Genomic DNA, 7,773 nt, shown 5'->3' with positions numbered 1-7,773 from the left:
TTTGGGGTTATTTTCTATCTTTTCTAAGCTTTAGTGAAGCTATACTCGGATTTGTGTGTATTTGGAGTTGTAATTCAAATCTGGAACCATTGAGGGTTCCCATGGCATAATGGTACCAACTTTATAGCCATGGGAGACCCATGCAACATATAAACTTCCATTTTATGGATTTTGAGCCAAATACCCCATGCATAGACATCAAGTTCATAGCTTTACGTATAACATGAAGACAGACTTGACGAGTTTAGTGAGAACTCGGTGAGTCATAGACAAAATACCCTCATAAGGATGAAGATGAACTCGACGAGTTCAAGGACGAACTCGACGAGTCAGTTGAAGAAGGTCCCGATGTTTTTTAACGGAGAACTCGTCGAGCTCTTGCTAGACTCAACGAGTGGGGACGGGATTGTATCCTTTTGTGGACGTGGGGACTCGACGAGTTGGTGGACCAACTTGTCGAGTCGAGTCAACCAGATGTTGACTTTGACCTAAGTTGACTTTGACCATGGTTTTGACCTTGACTTTGACTTGGACTTGAGTTGACCCTGGTAGGGGTTATGAGTATGAAATGGTAACTTCGAAAGGATGTTGTGTAGGGATCGAGGAGTCGAGAAGAGTTGATTTCCGTATCGAGGACAGTGCAGACACTACATGACATTGAGGTGAGTTACCTTCTAGTAGATGTGGGTCTAAGGCACCAAGGTCGACCCACTATTAGTTGATTATAGTGGAGATAATTGTCTATGTGATATTTGTCTGGTTTTCTATTATTCGATGTGTTCTATGTGCCAATATGATATGTTCTATGTGATAGTGGTAGTAGAAACGGGAATAGTCCCCGATTCGGTCGTTATGACCGAAGGGTAGGTCGGAAACCCCAAATATGTCTACCAGCATGATTATGATATATTATTATGTGATAGTAGTAGGGTTGAAATAGTCCCCGTGATTGGGTGAGATAGACCGGAGGGTAGGCAGGCTCCTCAGAATGGCTTGACACGGGTAGGTCAGCACCCTAGAATCGCTTGACATGGGTAGGTCGGGCACCCCAGAACTGCCCGGCAGTATGTATGGTTTTATGCTATATGGTATGATGGGGAACTCACTAAGCTTTGTGCTTACGGTTTTCAGTTTTGGTTGCAGGTACTATAATGCCCGTAGATTCGGGCTAGTCGATTTAGAGATAATTGGGGTCGAAAATGACTTTTTGACAAAAGATTATTTAGAATAAATAATCTTAACCAAGTTTTAGAATACTTCTCAAGGGTTCCATACATATAAAGAACGCCAAAATCCGAGTTATAACGAAGAAGTTATGGTCCGTCGAAGTCTTACGACAAAACCGGCACGATACCGGGAAGTGTAAAAAGTGAGCTTATGATAAAGTGCTTTATAGCCTTAAAGAAATAAACAAAAGTCATAGTATATGTTAAACCGAGAGTGTGCATAAAAAAAACGTCAAAATCTGACTTCGTATGAGAAAGTTATGATTTTTCTAAGATTTGGTACAACAGTACATAGCCCGAAATTTGAATTTTAGTTCGGTCAATTTTTGGCCGACGCAACCTAAACGAGAATCAAAGATCTCATTAATATTAGCGCAACGGTAAAAAGACAGACAAAAACGGATGTCAAATGAAGAAGTTATGAATTTTTAACAGATTTTTCCTGTCCGGTTCTGTTAAAAATATAACATTAAAAATAAAGTCAAAATTAGCCTATGGAGTCTAAACGAAAGTTGTAGTGTACGGTCCTGCCTACGCGTGGATATAAAGAACGTCAAAAACGAAGTTCGTATGAACGAGTTATAAATTATAATAGCATATTAACGTATTAAGTATAAATCATATACATATATATATATATATATATATATATATATATATATATATATATACACACACACACACAAATGTATATATCATTAGAAAGGTATCGAAGATGCGGTCATTATAAGACTAAGTACTTTCGACATTAGTTTAGTACAAATATCTTTAAATCTATTTAAAATAGTATTATGAAAAGGTGTTTAGTCGTTTATATAAGTATAAGGTCATTAAGTAATTATGGAGGATAGTTTTTGAAAATTCAATTACTATAAATAAGAGCCTTGGGCTCTCATATTTCTTGCATCATTCTCTTGATTCAAGAGTCTTTCTCTTCTTATCCCCCGAGTATTTCGGTCCCTCATGATTCGACTTCTCTTTCTATAGTTTTAGTATAGTAAGGTGAGCGTTGAAGCGCTGCACGAATCTTTCTTAGAAGGATTCAATGACGAAGTTCTACCCCTGCAAAGCTCGGCTCCTAGCTAAACTGTAACGCCCGTAGATCTGGGCTAGTCAATTTAGAGATAATAGGGGTCGAAAATGACTTTTCAACAAAAGATTATTTAGAATAAATAATCTTAACCAAGTTGTAGAATACGTCTCAAGGGTTCCGTACATACATAGAACGCTAGAATCCAAGTTATAACGAATAAGTTATGGTCCGTCGAAGTTTTACGGCAAAACCGACACGACACCAGGAGACCTAAATATTGAATTTACGATGGAGGACTTTTTATCCTTAGAAATATAAACAAAAGTTTTAGTATACATTAAACCAAGAACATACAAAAAAAGAACGCCCAAATCTGACTTCTTATGAGAAGTTATGAATTTTCTAAGATTTGGCATAGCAGTGCACCCCTCGAAACTCGAATTTTAGATCGAACGGTTTTTGGCCTACGCGATCAAAATGAGAATTGAAGATCTCATTAATAGGAACTCAACTGTACAAAGACAGAAAAAAATGGAGTTCCTATATAGAAGTTATGAATTTTACGCGGACACTTAACAATATAATTTCATCGTACTGTTAAATTTATGATTGGTCGAGAGTTAGCCGACGGAGTCAAAATGAAAGTTATAGATCCTATTTTTACCTACGCATGGATATAAAGAACGTCAAAAATGTAGCTCGTATGCGAAAGTTATGGGGTATAGAAGTCGGCAGGGTGCTGCCGCAAAAGGGTGACGTGGCACAATCTTGGCCATTACTTTCTCCCCAAGGCTTGCCACTAGATGGTGACATGTGACACCAATTTCAGCCATATTTCACCCTATAAATACAACCCCTTCCACCCTCATTTTTTTCACACCTTTCTTATTATTTCTTCTCTTTACTCTCTCTCTAGAACCTCTCTCTTGCCCCGAAACCCCCCGAAAAGCATAGGGAACCTTCCCTAGCACGAGGCGGAAGCCCCGGAGTGCTCGACGGCTCTGAGAAGAAGAGCTTTTCGGCTCGGGAACGCTGCTCCAAGCAAAGCCCGGTTTTCTATAAAACCCGCTGTAAGTGAGCTACGCCTACACTATTTTTAATATAGCTTTTCTTTAATTATAGTAACGTTATTAGGAACTTATAATAAGTACTTGGGCTATTATTATGGGTTATATAAGTATTGTTTAACGCTTATATAATAGTAATAATAGCTAGACAATTAATTAGTTTCGACGAATAATAGACTAAACTCTAGTGGTAATAATACTAGGTTTCATCGAATTGGAAATTATTTTTAAGAAGCGAAGCGTTGTCTGAGTTCGGAATCACCACCTTTTCAAGTGAGTGCATGGTCCCTTTCATCTTACACATAGATATGAAGTATTTTATATAAACTACATGCTATGTGTGCATATTATCTGTATACTTGCTATCTATGCTGGATGAACGATTTTATACAAGTTTTATATGATTTAAACTGTATATGTATTTATATCTACATAATATGTTGGGTAAAACATGGGTAGATGAAATATGAGTTGCATGATGAGTTGAGAGGTGATATAGACCATCAGGTAAGGGTGAAAGGTGGACGATGTGAGAAGCCTTGTTCCCAAAAGCTGGCCCCGTCATCTAGCAGAGTATGGATGACAACCACAGACTATTCTAGACAGTCCAGTGGAACACTAGCAGGCTCGCAACCTGTAGGTGTTTTGAACGATGTGTTCACCGGTGTACTCTAAAAACCCATTGATATGTATTGCGAGTGGACTCTCGATAATGATACTGTCAATAAACGATATAACCTTAGCAGATGTGTTCGAAGGACAATACTGGCAGTTGTGCCTCACATAGAATGTCACAATTCTGGCAGTTGCGCCTAAGTGATAGAACTAGCAGCTGTGCTGGACAGCTGTGTCATTGACAACGATGGACTTCGTACCTATTCCTCAGGATAATCCTTAGGAATGAATGAATGAGAAATAGTTGATTCTTATGGTAGATCCTTAAGAGTAAAGAAGATAACGGGGATGAGTAATTGGGTTAACTGTTTGATGATTAAACATAATAATTATATTATTGTGGGTTGAAAACCTTATGTACTCACCAGGTTTCCCAACCTGACCCACTCAGTTTATTTATATCACAGGTATTGATATGAAGTCACATTACACTGAGAGACTAAGGAGATACAAATCACTAGTGATAATGAATGTAAGTTCTGTTTATGTATTGACGATGACATCCCAAATGTTTTAAAATGAATAAAAAATATTTTTCTTCTGAAATGCCCTGATAACCTATTTATCATGTTTCACTGTAAACAAATTCTGCACATTTTTATTAAAAAGAGATACTCTGACTTTTATAAAGCATAAACAAAATCGGTCTTTTCTGGCCGAGAAATTGGGGATGTCTCATAAAATCCCCCCCCTGTAAGTAAGTTATGCTTACCCTATTTTAAATATAGCTTATATTTAAAATTAGTATTGTTATTATGAACTTATAATAAATATTTTGGCTATTATTATGACTTATATGAGTGTCGTTATAATATCTTTTTAACTAATCACGGTACAGGGAATCTGGTTTACAGGGCAGCATAAGGTTGTTGGATTTCAGAAGTGCTATATGCCAAAATGGTCATACCCTCTGATGTTTTATGTCTGGCCCCTGTCTATACATAGCTGTTGGAAATATTGTTTAAACGCTTATATAATAATAAGACTAATAATTAGTCACGGTAAATATTAGACTAAAATCTAGTGGTAATAATGCTAGGTTTCGTCGAAAGAAAATAAATTAATAGAAGCGAATTGCTGTCTGAGTTCGGTATCACCACCTTATCAAGTGAGTGCATAGTTACTTTCATCTTATACATAGATATGAAGTATTTTATATAAATTACGTGCTATGTGTGCATATTGTCTGAATACTTGTTGTCTATGCTGGATGAACGATTTTACACATGTTTTAAATGATTTAAACTGTATATGTATTTTATATCTACAAAATATGTTGGGTAAAACATGGGTAGATGAATGATGAGGGATGAAGGCTGAAATAGAGGAACATTAGTAGTATGGACCTAGTGCCCTATAGGTGAACATTGGCAGCAATGGACCTAGTACCCTATAGATGAGCACTGGCAGCTGCGCCAAAATCTGTAGATGTTTTAGATCTACGATAAGCATCCTAGCAGCTGCGCTCTAAGGATAGTATCAACAGTTGTGCCTAATAGAGAACATTATAACCATGACAATAACCTTTAAAGGACAATACCGGCAGAAGCGCCTCATAGAGAATGTCACAATCCTGGAAGCTGCGCCTAAGTGATAATATTAGTAGCTGTGCTTGACAACTATGTCATTGGCAACGATGGTCTTCGTGTCATTTCCTTAGGAATGAATGAACAGGAGTAGCTGATTCTTAGGGTAAATCCTTAAGAAGATAATGGGGATGAGTAGTTGGGTTGATTGTTTGATGTTCAAACATAATAATTGTATTATTGTGGGTTGAAAATCCTATGTACTCACCTGGTTTCCCAACCTGACCCACTAAGTTTATTTGTATCACAGGTGTCTATATGAAGTTACATTACACTGAGGGATTAAGGAGATATAAATCACTAGTGATAATGAATGTAAGTTCTGTTTATGCTTATGTTTCTCTATTGACGATGACATCCCAAATGTTTTAAAAGGAATAAAAATACATTTCTTCAAAAATGTTTTTATAATGTAATTATCATGTTTTTCTGGGAACAAATTCCGCAACGTTTTTATTAAAAGAGATACTCTGATTTTTATAAAGCATAAACAAAAATAGTCTTTTCTGGCCGTAAAAATGGGGATGTCACAGTTGGTATCAGAGCATTAGTTTAAGCGAATTAGGAATTTGTAAAATTTCTAGACTTAAACTTAGAATACCAAGCGATGATTGTGAGGTGTGAGCACTAGCTTTATTTTAGGAATTGTGCCTAAAATGCTTTTATGTGCTAAATGCTTTGTGCCTGATATGTTGTTATTTGTTTGGATATATGGTCTATTGTCGACCGGATCTGGAAACCTTATGTGTTTAGGATTCAAAACGTACGACTACGATATTAGAACTAACATGTAAACATTTCGGAGAGATAAGGATGATTTAAACGTCTATCCTAAGTAAAGATCTAAATTCACCCTATTTAGTGTAAAGATCAAAATGGCAAGAACCCGCAGTGGAGCAAGGAATGCAAATGGGAACAATAATCAACCTCTAGTGATTAAGCAAATACCCGTTATGGTAGCCGCTCTAGAGCCAATCACCATGGCCGGAGTGCAAGCGATGATCCGGACGATGTTTGATCGTCAAATGGAGGAAACCAGACGTTTGCTTCAACAAAATCGATAGGAACTTACGATGCCAGTTGAACAGCCCAAATTGAACGATGGGCAGTTAGAAGGAGAGAACTATAGTGGGACCGTTGGTCAAGCCAACTCACCAATAGTTCGAAAAAACAACCAGGATGATGGAGTCGAGAGGAATGGATGCAAGTACAAGGATTTTCTGACTTGCAAGCCATTGACTTTCACTGGAAAGGAAGATCCGATTGGGGTCATGGATTGGATCTCAGAGATGGAGTTATCTTTCATGACGTGTGGTTGCAGAGGAAAACTACAAACCACGTTTGCAATGCGCCAATTCAGAGGAGGTGCGGTTCATTGGTGGAACACTCTGGGGAAGACTCTAAGCCCCAATGAGTCCCTGCAACTAACGTGGGCAGAGTTTTTGGTACAGTTCAAACGCAAGTACTGCTCAGCCCAAAATCTGCTCGAGCTAGAAAACCAATTCCTTACCTTGACGAAAGGAAGCATGTCGATTGACGAATACACCAACAACTTCACAGAGAAGATGGAGTTCGCCTTGCACCTTGTTCCGGATGAGCTAATGAAAATCAACAAGTACACAAAGGGATTTCCATGGGAGTACACGTTGCCAGTACGTCAGGCACCTACTCTGGAGGCAATTATCTGGGCTGCCAAGTTTGTGGAGGAGATGATCAAGGGAAGAGCCACCAGCAAGATTGAGGTTGCCGAAAAGAGGAAATTCGAAGGATCAGCAAGGCCTGATGAGAAGAGAAATTCCAATACAAGGAGGTTTAAAGGATTAAGAAGTGAAGAAAGATGGTGCGAGAAGTGCAAAAAGAAACACACTGAAAAATGTGGTGAGGAGGTGACTTGTTTCAAGTGTGGGAAGCATGGCCATTATGCCAACGATTGTACATTCAACAAAAGGGTGTGTTACGCATGTAACGAGGAAGGGCACTTCAAGCAAGACTGCCCAAAGAGAGAGGGGGCTACAAAGCCAAATGTGTCGCCAAATCCAAAGGCGATAGCATTTCAAATTACCCTTGATGAAGTAGATGACAGCGCAAGGATTCAGGAGTGAAGGTTTGACATCCACAGATCGAGTTCTGAAGTAGTCGTGTAGATAGTACCACGTGGTGTAGCCTATTAGAGGCATAGTATAGGT

This window comes from Lactuca serriola, chromosome 8, assembly GCF_051521515.1.
Source record: "Lactuca serriola cultivar US96UC23 chromosome 8, Lser_US96UC23_V15, whole genome shotgun sequence".
In the NCBI taxonomy this organism is placed as follows: Eukaryota; Viridiplantae; Streptophyta; class Magnoliopsida; order Asterales; family Asteraceae; genus Lactuca; species Lactuca serriola.
The sequence above is the reverse complement of the archived record's forward strand: the minus strand, read 5'-3'. Positions refer to the sequence as shown.